The 19,091-nt window shown below is 30.2% G+C and overlaps 1 long non-coding RNA gene across 1 annotated transcript; it reads left to right on the plus strand.

Annotated features, from left to right (window-relative positions):
* The first annotated feature begins 13,238 nt into the window (after positions 1-13,238).
* Positions 13,239-15,651, plus strand: LOC138342294 (uncharacterized). The gene is made up of 3 exons (XR_011215146.1): positions 13,239-13,589; positions 14,170-14,239; positions 15,361-15,651. It is a non-coding gene; the product is annotated as an uncharacterized lncRNA (long non-coding RNA).
* The last annotated feature ends 3,440 nt before the right edge of the window (positions 15,652-19,091 follow it).

The following is a 19,091-nucleotide window of genomic DNA, read 5'->3' on the forward strand; positions in this document are numbered from 1 at the left end:
TCTTCGCCTCCAAGCCCAATTTCAGCCTCCAACCTTTGCCTTCACTCGATTTCAGTATCCCTCGGCAAAGAAGACGTCCTGGTCACAGAAAATGGATAATTTTGTTGCCTCCACTCCATTTCAGTATCCATAGGCGGCAACAAATTCCTTTGCCTCCAGTACTCCATTTGAGTTTCGATCGGAAGCTCTAATGTTAAGTCTACACTTATATCCTCTACAATCCTTTTTCCTTTGTCTTGATGATTAGCTTTCTCCATTTTAGCAAAAGCTAAAAGAATCGAGTTAGGTTTAGACAAATAGAAGTGAAAACTTTATAAGTTAGAAAAATAATATTCACTTGAAAAACTTATTAAAATTACACTTTTGAACTTGAAACTTATTTTGTGATTTTTTTCTGAAGAAGGTTCAGTATAACCAAACATTATTAAAAAAGTTACAGAAATTTCATTGTTAATTTGGAGTAAAATATTTAGATGCATTTTGGTCTGTAATAGTACAAATTTTATAAAAGGATATGTATAGTTTATTCTACATACCTTTTGATGAATATTTAATATGTTAATTATTCTAACATATTTCTTATGATAATTAAATGTCCAAAATAGTCTTGTTTGACCTTTTTTTTATACTCCTCCCTATTTATAACACATATTAATTATGAGTCATTTCCTTACAAAATAATTCTAAATTAATTTGCAAATACCACTTTATTTACGTTAATTTTATACATTGAAGGCTGACTTTTTAAAAAAAATTCAATTTACACCCTATATATGTTCTTTTTTATGTGTTTGGTAGTTAATGATGGACACACCAAGTCATGAATTTTTTTAAAAATATTTGTGATGAAGTATTTTGTGTAAGATTTTGACGATTTTAAAAATATTTATATAAAAATCAGTCACATATGCAAAAAATAAAACTAAAAATAGCAGCGCAACACAATATGCAATTAATAATATATGTATTAACAAATAATTATTTGATTTAACAAGAAATGAAAATTCTAAATTCTACAAATAAACTTAGAAAAATCTAAAATATTTAAGACCTACCGAACACATAAATAAAATAACTAAAAATTCTAAGTTTTTTAAGATTTATCAACAAATTAATATTCTAAGTAAAAATATAACTTACTAATCCTTTAAAAAGCTAACCCCCAAATTTTAATTAACACGTGAATACTACAATTCTTACCAGAAGAACCAAAATATTTATAATCAAAGAGGGATAACATATATATTAGGGAAAATGCACAAGTACCCCCTCAACCTATGCCCAAAATCCCAGAGACACACTTATACTATACTAAGGTACTATTATCCCCCTGAACTTATTTTATAAGTAATTTCTACCCCTTTTTAGCCTACGTGGCACTAGTTTGAAAAAAAAAGTCAACCATCGTTGGGCCCACAAGATAGTGCCACGTAGACTAAAAAGGGGTAAAAAATTATTAATAAAATATGTTCAGGGGGTAATAGGACCTTAGTATAGTATAAGTGTGTCTCTGAGATTTCGGGCATAGGTTGAGGGGGTACTTGGGCATTATCCCTATATATTAATATATAATTGTCAGCTTTAGCAAGAAATAGATATTCTAACTTGGGAAATAGACGTAGAAAACCTTAAAGCTAGCAGTTGATAGCGAATCCTATCACATTAAGAAAACAACTTATATCACGTGTTTCAAAGTTTAGCAAGAAATGAAAAACTTGTAGTCGAAAAACAACAAAAGAATCCTTTAAAAAGTTTAACCCCAAATCCTAATTAGCACATTAATATTTCAAATTCTTACAAGAGAAAGAACAAAACTACACATAATCGAATAGAGATAATTAGAAAATGACATTTTTACAATATTAATTAGTCGATTTAAAAAAAATGATATTAGCCTCGTGATATTTACTCATAGAGAACTCTCTTCTCCTTTCTCATGTTGAGGAACATGCGAAATTCTTTTTACAAATAGGTTGAAATTAAATGCATTATTTTGTTTAGTGGCTTGATATCGAATTTTAAAATAAAATAATAAGGGATCAATATTTGTAATTTGTGTAGAATAGAAACTGTTAGTTCTTCTAATTAAGATTAAAAAAAAGAAGCACCGACTAGCAAAAAAATAATCTGACTGATTGGAAAATAACCTTAATATAACTAATGGGAGGAACTTTAATTTAGTCAGTACAACAACAAAAGGAAAGATGAAAAAATTAAACTTTAAAAAATACGCATCAAAAGAAGCCGAATGACTGCAAAATAACCTTAATATAGCTTTGATGGGAGGAACTTTAGTCAGTACAACAACAAAATAAAAGATGAAATAACAACGATAAAAAAGCTACTGCTTTCTTTGGAAATAACCATTGAATTATTCGGCACAACAACAAAATAAAGGATCAAATAACACCGATATTAAGTCTACTTAATTTGTTTTCCTTCAATAAATTTATGTTGTAAACGGTTTACTACGTCACCTCCACCAGAATGTTTGACAAATTCATCTGCATTTAGAAAATTACCATGACAAAAACAAACTATCTTTACTTCATCAATCTCCTTACAGGAGTATAAAAGTCCTTCATTCTTCTTTCTTTTTGGTCCTTCACCTTTTGTGTAGACATTAGCCATATTGTTGAGCACGAAGTTTTTGAACTTCTCTTATGAATATTTTCCTCTGAATACACAAGTTATTTCTATTCAATTGAAGATTATTTCACATCGTGAACTAAAGCTAAAAGTATAAATTGTTTCCCACTTTAATTTTGGTACAAATTAAAATTGACTACATATATATAATCATTTCGTAAAATCTTGATACCTTGAGTAGGTGGTTGTTGGATTTCGACCTCAGCTACACTTGAAGCAACACATCCTTGCGATCCACCTGGAAACATCAAAAAATATTTTATCAGTTATTCACATAAAATGATTTATTTTTTTCGAGTGAACATCAAAATTACAATTCAATGGAAGCCCTAAATTTAGCTTCATAGTTTCATTCTCTACATTCCTTGAAGTTCCTATGTTTTGTTTAGCTTTCTCCATGTTAGCAAAATCTAATCTCATAAAACTATTGAATTTTGAACTAAAAAAACTATAAACTAGGAAAAGAAAAACTCCACAAAAGTCTCACTGTGGAGAAAATGTTAGGCCATTGGGAGCTTATAAAGGATAAAATTTATGGGCGGGAGGGTAAAAATAGCGTGAAGAGGATAACACGATCACGTGGTTTATGAAGCACTTTGGAAATTGATCCCAAGAGGTAGCCACTTAATAATGACACATGTCAGTTATAAATTCATTTTATAATTTTTCTTACCATTTTAAAAAGAGAAAAAGGTTAAATGTATTTTTTTACTTCTTTTTATTGGTCAAATTTATTAAATGTTATAACGTTACTGAATTTAATAGGGTAAATGAAGCAAATTTAATTTGTTTAAGGCCTAATACATGTCTTTTTCATGAGTTTTTGAAATTATTATTGTGACAAATTTTGGTCTCTCAATGCATGTATTTGACGCATTCTATTACATGTATCTAGATATTTATATCCAAGTGTATTCACATATATTTGACTTTTCCCGCCTCTCTCCCTTTGTATCTATTGTTAATTACCATCAGTTAGAATCCATAACTACCATATATAGTTGATTACGTAATATTTCTATATAATTTTCTTTAATTGTACTTACCATGTATAGTTTTACCATGTTAAATAGTTTAACATGCACCGTTTTCTTGTAATCTTATAAGGAGACCCTTCTTTCTAAAAGGAATAAAAATCATGTTTTTTCTCTTGTTCATATGATATCATGATAGTGTCATCAGTCATTCTAAGGAATCAAAGAGCTTTCGTTATCGAGGGTGACTGTTACTCATGCATGTCGCCGTCTGGCCAACAATTATTTGAACAAAATTTGGCTCACCACGTTCTTTCTAGTGATACTTTCTTATCTTTGATTTTTATAGCATCGTGTCATATATTCAGTGATTTCTTTCTCATATTTTATTTTGTGTTGCAATGTACCATTTTTTTCCAGTTATTTTAAGAGAATTATCGTAGGTAGATATTGTAATTGATGGTAATTAACATCCCCCTAAAACTTATAGTGGTCAACCAACAGTTTGCCAATAACACACTATTTGGATGGTAGTTACCCGTTGTAATGTATTTAAATACAATATTATATAATCAACTATATACGGTAATGAAGAATAATTCTCTAAATTATTAATAACTTAAGTAGTTAAGATCATCACTAAAAGAATGATAAATTACATATGAAAAAAGTTTCAACTATCAAACTTTGAATAATTCATTTATTTTAAACTATAAAAGAATCTCAATAATTCACTTTATATAGACTAGAGGAAAAATTAAATATGTTTTGATTAACAATTTCCTATAAATTGGCAACAACGGTTTTGGGTTAACAGAGTAGAAGTTGACGAGTTGAAGGGTTTCTAAGTTTGGGTATAAATTTCTTGCTAATTATATTTGAAATATAATGTGTTAAAGTTATTCTATTTATATTTTATAGGGTTTGGGAATAACTGAATTAAAATTGTCTGACTTATATTTTCAAGCTAGATATTTACAATCCAACTTAAATTCTTTGTTCAAATTTAGAGTTTAAGAGGCAGAGAAAAAGAGAGTCGTGTATGATCTATACAAAATTAAGTGGGATGACTTGACTATTGTCATTACTCAGGAAATAGAGATGAAATTGTAGACGATGGGTTTGGTGAAAATAGTGCGGACATTCATAAATAGTAGTGAAAACTAGTTGCATTAGGAAAGAAGCTAGAAAATTATTGGAGTCTCGTGGAGTAAGGTTAGAAGAGACAACAGAGGAATTGCTCGTGGAATAAAGTGATATAATTGATGGTGGAGTAAAGCGATTCAAGGGAAAGTGAGAGCCAAAAGGAATGCTTAAAGGGAGTTGTTAGTGAGCAGTGACGTGAAATATAATGGTCAAATAAAGAATTGTATAAGGTGACGATCTGAGATTATATAAGCTCGTCAAGCAAAAGAGAAGAGGGTCTGATACGTGGATCAAAGTGAAGTGAATTAAAAACAAGTTAAACAAGGTGTTGGACGTGGAAAAGACACACATTTGATGCACAATTTTCTTCATAAAGGAAGACGAAAATCTAAGATTAAAAACGAATACCAACACATCAATATCATGTTTTAAATGCAATAACAAGTGATAAATGACATCTTTTGTATCATCAACTACTAAAATAACGACTTAAGTTTTTACTAGTTTAATGTCACCGTCATTTCTTGGATCAACTAAAAGTTTAGATAATACATCATATATTGACATTAAACACTACTATTCATTGTTTTGCGTTGTCATTGCTTTTTTTAAAAACAAAATAAACAATCTCAATGGTGGGCTGTTGAGTATGTTAAAGTCGTGCAACATCAACTTCTTCTCGGAAAAATATTTCGCTTTTTTTTCTTCTTTCCTGTTATTTGTCGTTTGATTATTGAGCTTCCTATTGCTTTTAGTTCTTCGGAGTAGATCCCTACCAATTCATATCTTGAGCAAAATAAATTACAAGAGAAGGAATATGGTCCTTTCCTTTTATGTGGAATAATGACAATGAAAATCTCATTATTGTACAAAAAAATGTCCTATACTTAGGTTACATTCCATAACTCTATCATTACCTTTTATAGCCTTGAGTTAGTCTATATTTTAGTTTGCCCAATTTTCTTTCAATTTTTTTATAAACAAAATATTATATTAATAATAGCTAATATGCGTCATTACAAGATAGGGGTTGAGTGCCCTTGTTGAAATTCTACCCTCCTGAATTCTTCAAAGGAACACGTACAATGTGTTTCTGTTTGTTTGAAACTTAACGATAACAATTTAAACAACACTTTGTATTATTTATAAACTTCAAATAATACAAAGATTACAAAGCTCTGTATCCTAAGGAATTATAACCTCTAATTCCTAGAAGAATTATAAACTCTAATTCCTAGCTAAGAAATTATAAACTCTAATTCTAGCTACCCAAAGAGACAGAAAACCCTGGTTTTTTATATCTTCTAATATTCTTCAAGTTCTATAACATATCAAACAACTCCTACTCACAAAACTCAGATTGTAAACAAGACTCTTGAACATAACCTTACAGCTTCTCACTTAACTCGCAACACTCTCCAAGTTAATATCAAAACTATTTCATACTTCTTGATAGTGTTTTGATTTTCTCTCTATGTAAGTGCGCATTTTCTTCAAGCGAATCTATCACCCAATTTATATATTTGGACTTGAATCCAAAACCTATTTCAACTAGAAATCCTACTTGTGCTCTGCTTCCATTTTCTCACGAAACTTAGAAGCTTACGCATAGGATTCTTACCCTGTGCGGAAGTCGTCTTCGCTGCATCTTCAACTTTAACTTTGCCGCATCAAATCCTTGTTGAACTCAACTTTGGCTTTTTATTCTTATTTGCCTTTGTCGCAAAAAATTTTATGTTTCTTGCCGCCTCAAACACGTTTTCCTTAAACAAGTTGGAAATAGTATTTGTCATAAATAACTATAAACTAATGCTTCTTTCCTATCCAATCAGGTTGTAGTTTCCCTACTTTAAGTCAGCCTCCTAATTTCTCTTCCAGTAAGATTTGACATCTTCGAGTCAAGTTTGCTCTATTATGCAGCTTTGTCAGTCGTCAAAATAAACACGTTCAAGTGTACCGAACAGCCGTGATCATTCAAAGTACTTGAGGAAGGGGATACAAAAATGCTATTACATCTGACATGCAGAGTCTTTGTTAGTTCGGTAAAAGGTTTTCCAACTTGATCGCCCCTTTCATGAGATTTTTTTGACGCATTCCAATCACATGTTAATTTACTTAAATCTAAAGCATTATTAAAAGAAAATCTTATTTCAGGGGGTAAGAGTTATTTTTCGTTTCTGTTGAATTTTAGGCTGCGTATCAGTCATTTTGATTTGATATTGGATTTTATCAGTTTTATTTATCGGTTATCGATTTCAAATCATGCTAAACCCATATGGAACCATTGATATATCAATTTATCATTTATTAGCTTATTGATTAGTGATTGTTATCGATTCGATTATTGTTAATCGTTAACCGTTGATAGTTCACACAATTGTCATTGATAATTACTAATGGACTAATTACTAATTAACAATACACAGTAGCTAAGAGTCCTTGATGAATTTTTTTCCGTTAGTCCATTACTACATAAAACACTTAATAAAATTCCATATTAGCCTGGACAGAGATGCCAATATTGCCCAAACTAGCAAAACTCAAAATGATTCCTCATAACAACCACACTAATTTTTTTTATATGAAATAAAGAGAAAACATTACAACAGTACTACTAACGAAAACCATCAATGATCATGAGGTGGTTACTTATAATAAATGTTTAATTGCAGATTGTAGTATTGTAGTATTGCAGGCATATCTCATTGACTCACTCACTGTAATGAGAAGATAAAAAACAGAGACTTAAAGTAGGAGAACCAATCATTTGACCCTCAATTTAGACACTAAGAGAATGATATTCAATATAACTCGCCGACGTAGGAGCAGTGATAGTGAAAATGAGTGATATCACAACTTTGAAATATTATTGTGAAATTTAAGTGTCAACTATATATGATGTCACTATAAAGAGTCTGAAAACTGGAGTGTAAACCCTAAAAGCTAAAAGTGCCTAAGACCTTATGTGATATAAATGTAGTTAATTAAACTTCTTATCGGGTTATTGGGACCCGATCAGAAATATGGTCAAACCGAGATCCGAAGCGATAGGCCAATAAGAAGTTTATAGTAAATTGAAATCCGAATCATTGACTCAATAACTAAATTATTATTTCGGATATGAATTTTGATTTGATTTTGAACAACCCTGAATTTGCATTATTCTATTTTGATATACCTCTTGACCTTAAGGGTAGGTCTTCATCATAAACAAATTTATGATACTCAAAAACACAATTATTAGAGAGTGATTCATGACGGGATTGTTGGGTTTGCACTTTGAAATTGTCGTACACATTCATAATTACATTTAATTTTTGAATAAGAGATTAAGAAATTATGAATCATAATTAAAAAGAGAGGATCAAATAGGTCAATGAATTCACACCTAAAGCCTAAACAACACATGTACATTTTACCCGTAATCCCTAAATTACATTGTGACTCAAAAACCTAGAAAAGTCATCCATATATTGATACATCAAAAATAGAAACACAATATAACATAACTAATAATATATGTAATACCATATTATTGTCTGATTAACAAGAAATAGAAGTCGTGACTTACAAAATAAACATAGAAAATTCTAAAGCAATTAACAATAAATCATAACACATAAAGAAAATTCGAAATTTAACTTTTTCCTTTTGTATTTTTTTAGTGATACAAGTTAATTTTTGTAATAAGTAGTGATTCAAGCTATACTTCAGACTTGGTAATGAGATTGTGTACTTGGAGATTGCATAAGTTTGAAATTGAAGTCGAAATGTTGATTAATTTCTTATTTATCCAAAGAATTGCGATCCGTCGTTTGCAAATTGTTTGAAATATTTGTTAGAAAGCAAACTTTATGAGTTTGTGATGAAGTGATACATAGTATATACAAACTATATAATATCCAGATAAATGCATTTTTGTAATAATATTTAGATGATAAAAGTTGGTCATATTTACTCAGACATTACTTATCTCCTCTCTCACACGTTGAAGAACTAGTAAAATGAGTTGGAATTTATTAATGTTTAGTTTAGTGGTCCAAAATTGTGAAAATTAATTTTTTTAAAAAACTTATTATACATAATCATTTTAGTTGCAGATTGAAATTCTTACTTTGAATTTGTGACAGAAGAATATCCTTGAATTGAGTTGGTCTTATTATTTGTGCTTTTATTGACGTACTCTAATGGAAGTGATGGTATTAGATCGATTTAGTGGCGACGGTACTCCAATGGCCTGAACAATATATACAGAAAATAGTTTAGACCATTAAATTATGATAATAAGTTCATATTTTTTTTTCAAAAATACTTTTATGACATCCAAAAACACGGAGAGAATAACAAAAAATGCTACAAATAAAATTTTAATCTTGTATTTTTATGAAAGATAGTGCACTCATCAATCAGTTGACATGAACTAGAAATTACAGAACTATAACATATTCTATTTGAACCAATTATATAAATATATTAAATTATAATTATTTTTTTTAATAACCCATGTTCCATAAGGTCCGACTTGCACATGCTTGCCATCCTCTCGTTACAAGATATAGTTATACAGACGTTCTAACTCGAATAATAAAGTTAGAAAAACTTAAAGATAGTAGATACAACCTAGCACATAAAGAAGCCAATTAATATCAAGTGTTTCAATATCTTTTTTCAAAATGTCAAGTTGAAAAATAACTTAGAAACCCTTTAAAAGTTGTTAGGTTCTTCTAATTAAAGTTCAAATAAGCACCACATAGCCAAAAAAAACAAGCAGAATGACCAAAACATAACCTTAATATATCTCTGATGGAAAGGACTTAGTCTTCTACAATAAAACGAAAGATCAAATAATAACGAGATCAAAGCTGTCAAATTTAGTAATCAAGAATTATATTTATATAGTTTAAAGGGTTCTCAACATCAACGTCACCTCCACCACCATGTTTGACAAATTCAATTGGGGTAAAAAAACTAGCATGACAAGCACAAACTATCTTCAAATCTTCTCTCTTGGTAAAAGTGTATAACAAATATCCTTTCGTCTTCTTTCCATTTGGTCCGTCATAGAAAACAAAAGGCATCTTGTACAAGAATTTTCTTACATTCTCTCCAACTTCTTTAGCACTTTTCCATGACAACATTCATTATTTCTCATTAGTAGTTTCGAGAAACTTAAAAACGCTAATCGATACAATTTTTTGTGAACTTACACAATTCTTTTTAGTTGAGTAAATAAAGAGTGTTTCAACAAAAGAATAAAAAGGAAGAAATTTTTTATACATCGATTAGGTGGTTGTTGGGTTTCAAGCTCAGTCAAACTTGAAGCAACACTTCGTTGTAATCCACTTGAAAATAACAAAGAAGAATTTCCATTAGTTATTGACGAGGAACGGTTCAATATCTTCAATTTTTTTGAGTTAATGCCCAAATTACCAATTAATGAACGCCCTAAATTCAACTTCACATTCCTTGAAGTTTCTCCAGTTTTGTCCATGTTAGGAAAATAAAAAAAAAAATGAATTTCAAACTAAAAATATTATAACATGGATATAGAGAAATTTCTTAAAAGTTTCAGGAGAAAGAAACTATTAGACAATTTAGCATATTATAAAGGAGAAGATTCAGGTGCAAAGGTAGAAAAAATGGGAAAGACTCTTGTATCCCACTAGTATGAGAAAACATGTGAAAGACTCTTTGTATGAATACCATGACCCATAGTTTTTATTTTTTCTTTTTTTTCTTTTTTTTTCTTTTTGTTACTTTTTTTTCCTTTTTTTTGTTTTGTTTTTTGTTTTAAGTTGTGAATTGTTTTTATAACCCTTTTTTTAACCACTTTTAAAAACAGGAAAAAGTTAATTAAATGTAATTAATTTTTTACTTTATTGTATTGGAAAATTTTATTTAATGTTATATTATCTGATTATTTTTTACTTTTGGCATTACTAACCTGAATAACATAAACAACATAAATATCACTAGTTAAGAATATAATTATGAGCCTTTTCGTGAGTTTTTTTAAAGAAGTTGTCACTCGTGCAAAATTTTGGTCCCAATATAAATGAATTTCGGATAAATGATGTACAAAGTTAGTTGTAAACATCTAAGTGTATTTTCATGTCTGTGACTCTCTTGCCTGCTTCTTTTCCTATCTGTAATGTATCTGATAGAGAAAATACATAAATCTAGTGTATCTATTTTAAAATCTGATATTAAACTATTAGTTAGTGAGACAATATGTAATTATTTCAAACTATTGGGATAATAGTTAGTTAATAATGTAAGAATGTTTTTCGTAATTATGAAGATTTTCAATTTAATACTTTCTTTATCCATGTTAAGTGAAATTTTCGAATATGACATATTCCTTACTAAAAATATTTTAGTTCATAACTAATTGAAATGCTACTTTCCACAATTGTTCTTTAGATCATTTTCAAATTATTCTCCTATAAAATGTAAAGTAGTTAAGAACCTCATTCAATGAAGGATATATATGAAATTCCCCAACATTTCTTAAGTTTCAATCAACTCACTTATTTTAAATTTGTACAAATTTACTCAATAAAGACAAAATTAATAAATTTATATGTTTTAACAAATTCTGATAAACTCGCCACAACGATTTTGTGTTAATGGTGTAGGGGTTAACGAGTTTAAGGATTTTTGAATTAGGTTTGCTTGCTAAGTTTGAAAAATAATGTGTTAAAATTGTTTTATTTATATTTTAGGGTTTAGGGTTAACTAATTTAAAATATTCTTTAAGTTTTCAGGTTAGATATTTAAATTCTTGATATTGAATTTAGAGATTAAGAGGTGGAGGAAGAAAAGGAACGTATCTAACATATCAAGGGTTAAGTGGAATGAATCTCAGGAAATGGAGGAGAAATTAAGGACTATGGGGATTGAGGATAGTAATAAGGATTCTAATAGTAGTGAAACTAGTTGCACTAAAGCGAAGTACTTAAAGAACTATTGGGTATATAGGCTCATTAAGTAAAAAAAGGAGGATTTTGAGATCTAAATTAAGTGAAGTATATTAAAATAAGAAGATAAAGATATTTACGGGAAATACACACTCTCATAAAGGGAAACTAAATCTAAGATTAGAATCATAAACCAAACTAATCTATATTTATATCATAAATGCAACAAAAAAGTGATAATCTGGACATTTTTTTTATCATCGTCATCAACTACTTATAACATAAGTTTTTGCTAGTTTAATGTCACCTTCATTTGTTACATCAATCAAATTTTTACAAAATATATCATTTATAATTCACATTGAACATCACCCCCACAATGTTGTGCCTTGCCATTATTCTTTCAGTTACACAATATTAATTCTTTCACGAGATTTTTTTTTACACATTCAAATCACTTGTTGATTTACTTTAATCTCTAGAATCATTAAAAAAAGTTCCTTTTTCTTAATCCATTTAGAAACGATTTTTTTTCTATTGAAATTTGATATTCAACTCTACTTACCTCTTGACTTAAAGGAAGGTCTTTTTTATTATTATTATTATTTAGAACATAATGATATTAACAACCAAACGGAAAGAGACATAAATCCTAACCTTCTTTTATATCTGGACAAGAAATATTTTATCCTATTAAGATTTTGATCTATAAATTTTAACAAAATAAAACAACTATACTAATGCATTTAGAGTACAATTCAATGCATACTCAAAAATAAAATTATTTGAGAGTGATTCATGACCAAGCTATTGGATTTTTTTTTTGAAATTGTCATGTACATTCATACTTAATTAATTTTCGAATAAGGAATCAAGAAATGAAACACAATAAATGAAAAAAATTAATATCATCAATTAGTTCGTTCCTAAGTTCTAGATCACATATATAAAATTCCACCCTTAAATTCTAAATTATAAATTTATCTCGAAAACATAAAAAATCATCCATATATTCCAACATAAAAAATAGCAACATAACACAACACAATATCAAATAAAAGTCGTAAATTAAAAAATAAACTTAAAATATTCTACAACACTTAAAAATAAACCTGAACACATAAAAAACATAATTAATTTTAAGGAATTTCAGCACGTACTTTCAAAATTTATTACGAAATGAAAACCCTAAGTTAAAGAGCGAACTAACAAACCCTTAAAAAGTTAACCCCAAACCCTATAATTAACACATAAATACTACAACTCTTAAGAGAAATATAAAATATTAAATAATCAAAAAGGATGATTAGAAAATGACATCTCTATGACATTTAATCATAAAACTGGGCATTTGGGCTCTGACCGGGAAGTTTTAGCCATTAATATGTGAAAAAATTACTAAAATACACATTTTATTTATTATTATTTCTAAATCTTTTTTACCAATTTTAAAAAATTACAATAATCCATCAAATATATCTTTATTTCCTCTCGGGTATATCCCTCCCCCTTGAGATACATGTAATGACCCGGATCCGAAAAAATCATTTTTGATAATTTTTAATTGTCATTTAACTAAATTAATTAATGTCGGGTAATTTATTTATTTTTAATAATAATAGGCCAAGTTTGAAATATTTAAATAGGTTATTAGAAAGTGTTACTTTTAATACATATATAATTTAAAAAAATGGAAAAGGAATTAATTAAATAAATTAATAAAATAATAATAAAAAAAGGGGCAAAGTGCCCTAGGCTATTAAAAATCCGCATGGCTTAAAGAAACAGAAAGAAAGGAACGATCTGAAAAAAAAATACGCAGGTAAGAAAAGAAAAGAAAGGGAGAAAAGAAAAAGAAAAAGGAGGAGAAACAACGATATTTTTATCTCGAGATATCAAGGTAATTATTCTTATCCTTTCTATTAAATTTTTGAGTAACTAGGAATAGATTTTTAGGTTAAAACGTGTATAATTTATACTAATATGTGAACTTGGGGTTATAAATGTGTATAAGTATTATGGTTCAATCATTGGACAATGATTAGTCCTAATCATTGGACAACGATTACTCCAAGATTAGGATTATTAATAGTGGAACGATAAATATGAATTTGAACATTGAAAATAAGTGGTTTCAGCAAATAGTTTTGTAGTCCGCCATTGGTGTGTAGGGCAGTTAGTTTCGGCTTTAATTATTTTCATTTGATTATCATATTAGGATTCAAGTTTTGATATATTGAGATATGTGTTAAATAGTGGGTGCATTATGATATATAAAAATCATTATAATTATGTTATTCGAAGAATTAAGATTTAACCCTAAACTTGAAATTCAAAAAATATGAGATTTGATCAATTGGTTGGAATAAAAATTTAGAAATTTTATTATAAATTTGGATGAGTTTTGGGTGTAAGCTAGAGATATAGCAATATGAATGTTGTTAGTTTCGAAATCATATCGTGGTTATTTATTTGAATAGATTTTATTGGTTTGGAAGTCAACCAAAAAAGGAAGGCTCAAGTTTTGGAGTCATTGTTCGACTATTTGAGGCAAGTGGATTTCTAAACTCTTGTTAAGTGTATGAAATGTGTGTATGTCCTTGTGGTATATGTTGGGAGTAACGGGATTGGTGATGGGTTGACTTGTCCACATTGATTAATTCTAATGATGAAAAGAATGGGGATAACAAAAGGCATTGTGATTAATTGTTTATGTGTGTTGTGTTGAGAAAGGGTTGAAGGCTTGTTGAATCATTGTTTATGTAACTTCATGTTTTTGTGGTTGTGAACTGTGTGATGTTATGAAAATGGTCATCTCCTCATTATATGTGTGAACTTGTCATCTGCATTATTCTGAGGCATTGGTTGTGGCAAGTGTTATGTGCATTGAGAAATAATGGGTACTTAAGAGGATGTACCATTTCGAGGGACGTATCGCGCGCCGCGATGGATACTATATTTCGAGGGACGTATCGCGCGCCGCGATGGTTACTATTATCGAGGGTTGTGTCGTGCGCCGCGACAGATGCATGGACAGATATGTCCCCCATGGGTCCCGGACTGAGAGACAGCGGGTGTGTATCACTAGGTCAGACATGCATCATTATACTTGACATTGCATTCCATTACATTGCACATACTTATCATTAGTGAACTTGATATTGTGTTTTACTGATCTAGTGATTGCCTTTTTGCGGAACTTGTGATTGTTGAATACTGAGCTTGTTATTGAGGATATATAGTTTGTTGAAGTGTTGTTGTTGAGGATATGTGATTTGTTGAAGTGTTGTTGTTGAGGATATGTGATTTGTTGAAGTGTGTTAGTGAGAATATGTAAATTTTTGGAAGTGTTGCTATTGAGAATATCTAATTTGTTTAAGTGTTGATGTTGAGGATATATAATTTGTAAAGTGTTGTTGTGGAGGATATGTAATTTGTTAAAGTGTTGTCGTGGAGGATATGTAGTTTGTCTAAATGTTTTTGTTGAGTTACGTTCTATGTAAACTGTGAGTTGTTAGGTTGGGCTGATGTTTATGTAGGTTGTAGTTGTGGAGGTTCGGTTGGGGTGGTAGGAGTACCCGTATTTCATCCCCTTAGCTTGTGTTTAGAGGTTTACTTGCTGAGTACCGTGTGGTTTGGTACTCACCCCTTGCTTCTACAAATTTTTGTAGGTTACTAGCCCGGACTTTATGATATATTCTCTTCTTTTCCGAGGCTTCCTGGAGATTTTGTGAGGTAGTTGTTGGTTATCTCAGCATCCCTCCTTACTCTTGTTTATGATTTTGTTCTACTCTAGAAACAATATCATATGAGACTTATATTTTCTTTTGATCCGATTGTAATACTTTAGACGCTTGTACACGTGACAACCAGGTTTTGGGGTATAATGTAAGTTGATAGTAAATTTTCCGCATTTTTATTGTAATAGTTGAGTTTTAGGCTTACTTGTCTTGGTGGGATAAGACGAGTGCCATCACGTCCATTTTTGGGTCGTGACAAAATGGTATCAGAGACCCAGGTTAATAGGTCTCACGTGTGTACAAGTCGAGTCTAAATAGCGTCTCGAGGATCGGTACGGAGACGTCTGTACTTATCTTCGAGAGGCTATGGTGACTTTTAGGAAGAATCTTCACTTCTTGGATCTCTATCGTGCGTACTTGATTCCGTTTTAATTCTTATCGCTTCACTACATTCACTCTCATTCATGTTATGACTCGTGCGTAGTTCCTCATATTAATAATTGGTGTGTCGTGTATTGGCTGGATGTTAATTAAATCTGGTATTAAGGTGGAAATGATATATTTATGAAAATAATGTGTGATCATATTTGAAGGGGTTGAGTAAGTTTAGTTACCATAGTAAAAGAAATAGTACTTATGTGGTATAAACAATATCTGGAGTGGTTCGACAATCAGAAGTTAAATGTTCAAAGAGTTGGCTAGATAATGAATAGTGTAACTTGAAAAATACCGTTGATATATTTGTCATAACATTAATGGGTTGCTTAGCGAATCATGTTGCATCAATTGAAGTCAGAATCTCTTTTGTGGTTCCATAGATTGAGTGTATACCAAAGAAAGTCATGATATGACTATTACAATGGTACTGATAGGTACATGGCTAGATATATGGAATGTGTTACTTTTGTTATCGACATGTCCTACGAAAGAATATATATAGCTTGGCTAGATATGGAATGAATTTGATATTATTTTAAAGCTATTAGATAGGTAGAAATGTGTAACCTATTTGGATATGATCCTCGGTAGGTATGATATGTTCTAGTGGTGGATGTAACGGACTTTCACGATGTGGTACTAGTGGTATATGAAAAACAGATATGTTAATTGTTAAACATGAATACTAACTACATAAGGAGTTATAAGTTGTATCACATGCTCATATAATGAGATTCGATGTTAAATTCATATTTGGGAAACCAACTAGTTACTATGGACACTTGAGTTAAGCATTTTTATAAGAAAGCTTTTAGTGGTGGATCGTTGATACGATATTAATGTGTTGAGTTGAGAAGTGTATTTCAAAATTTCTAAATATGGACCGATGATTTCATTTTAATGTCCAAGGAAATAAATATATATCAGATTGACAAGCTTATAGGTAAAAGAAGTCTCAAGATATACTTCTGTGAAGGTAATTGAAGATTTTTGTACGGAATTGCACATGACATTGAGTTAGTTTGATTTTGATTGGTATAACTAGATTTAAGGTGTCATATTGGTGAAATGGTTGACTTCGTGGTGATGAACCGAGTTAATTGGGCATAATGGTAGTAAGAATTCGTGATGGATTCTGAATAAGATGCAATTGTATGATAAGAATGGTTTGTTAAATAAGTATTGTATTACAATGATGACTTATGACTATCTATGTTTATGATTTTTTTTATTGATTAGTAGTTTGATTCTTGGAAAGTTGTATGAGGTGTTGGGGCACCACTCAAATTGAATTGAAATGAGCTATAGCCTTAACAGAATGAATCAATGATAGGCTATATAACCTTCAGGAGGAGGCAAGAATAAGGATATTTACTCAGATTGTAAGGGTCAAAGATGTATCTTTAGAGGAATTTGGAGAATTGGATTACAATAAATGACGTGTGAAAGATTATATATGGTTATGTCGAGGTAGATTGTTCAGAATGTGATAGGTAACAAATGGATGTTAAATAGTGTGGACCTACAATTTTACATGGTTAATGAGGATTGGAGGGGATTAAAAGTACTTTGTTGATGAGACAAAATAGATTGTTATAATGTGTTAATGGTGAGTAGAGGTTATGAGATTATAGTATACATAAATATTGGAGTGATCAAGGGTTTCTTGGAGTTATTGCATGAGGTAAATGATGGTGGTTGAAAATGGTCTGTGAAAGTTTAGGTGAAGTTGACATTAAGTGTGACTTAATTATTTTACCCTGATGGATAAATATAGATTTGAAATTAGTGTTATCGGTTTTAGGTGTGACTTATATCTCTCATGCTATGCTTAAATGGAAAGAGAAAGCGCCATAATTTGAAATTTTTTTTAGAGGCGATAATGTGTGCGCTAAGAAGACCTGATACTAGTGGCGGTTTGAGACTAAGGTAAATGGATGGTGTTGTTATGATGTTTGTTAGCATTAAGAGTGTTGGCTTTAGTGGAGCCTTGTGAGAGTATGTGAAGTTTGATAAGTCGAATATGTGTAAGATTATAATAGATATCAGACTGGTTGGTTTTGAATGGCTAAAAATTAAGGGATGTAGTAAGATGAATGGAAATATTCAATATGGATATTATGGAAGAAGTATTTAGTTTTATTCGACCTTGGTTCTATATATCTTTATGTGATTACCTTCTTCATTTTAAACATGGTTTAGAGTATGATTCAATACATATACTCATGTGTATTTCTACAACTACGGGTGAACCCCTAGTGGTGGATCGGATGTACCGATCCTCTTATGTCCTCTTGACAGAGTAGGATCCTTTGGCGGACTTAGTAATTTCAATTATGGAATATTCGGAGTTATTTAGAATAGTTGAAGTATATTAGAGGTTGTACATTTGAAGTGTATCGCTTGTTGGGTGTTTACTTAATCTTATTTTTCTTCGGGTTGCATAAGTTTGATTTTCCATGATGACTACCCGGTGTCTAAAGATCAAATTTTTATTATAACTTAAGTTGTAGAGAGGTTGTGTTGTGAGAAGAGAATCATAATAAGACCGGTAACAATTTGTGCATTGAGAGTGTGTGGTAGTGGGTTCATGTTCACTTTTTGTTCGTATTCAGTATTGATTTAGAAGGTTATCTTAGTTATGTCAGGAAAAAAAATTCATCATGGTGGTTGTGTTAAGGTCCAATGGGTTTTAGTTTTAATTGGATTCATGAGTTAATTGTGGCTTGATAGTCTCTCTTGATTTATAGATTTTCCAAAGTTTGATTCAAAGGCTCAGTTCTAAGTACTCTATCTTGATGGAATGGTCTTAAGGAGGAGCGCACTTGGAGATATGAACACCAACTAGTAGATCATAATTCAAGCTTTTGATAATGTCAATTATTCTTTCTTCTTCTTCCTTATGTTCGGGGACGAACATGATTTTTAGTGGTGGATAATGTAATGACCCGGATCCGAAAAAATCATTTTTGATAATTTTTAATTGTCATTTAACTAAATTAATTAATGTCGGGTAATTTATTTATTTTTAATAATAATAGGCCAAGTTTGAAATATTTAAATAGGTTATTAGAAAGTGTTACTTTTAATACATATATAATTTAAAAAAATGGAAAAGGAATTAATTAAATAAATTAATAAAATAATAATAAAAAAAGGGGCAAAGTGCCCTAGGCTATTAAAAATCCGCATGGCTTAAACAAACAGAAAGAAAGGAACGATCT

Source organism: Solanum lycopersicum, chromosome 2, assembly GCF_036512215.1.
Source record: "Solanum lycopersicum chromosome 2, SLM_r2.1".
NCBI lineage: Eukaryota > Viridiplantae > Streptophyta > Magnoliopsida > Solanales > Solanaceae > Solanum > Solanum lycopersicum.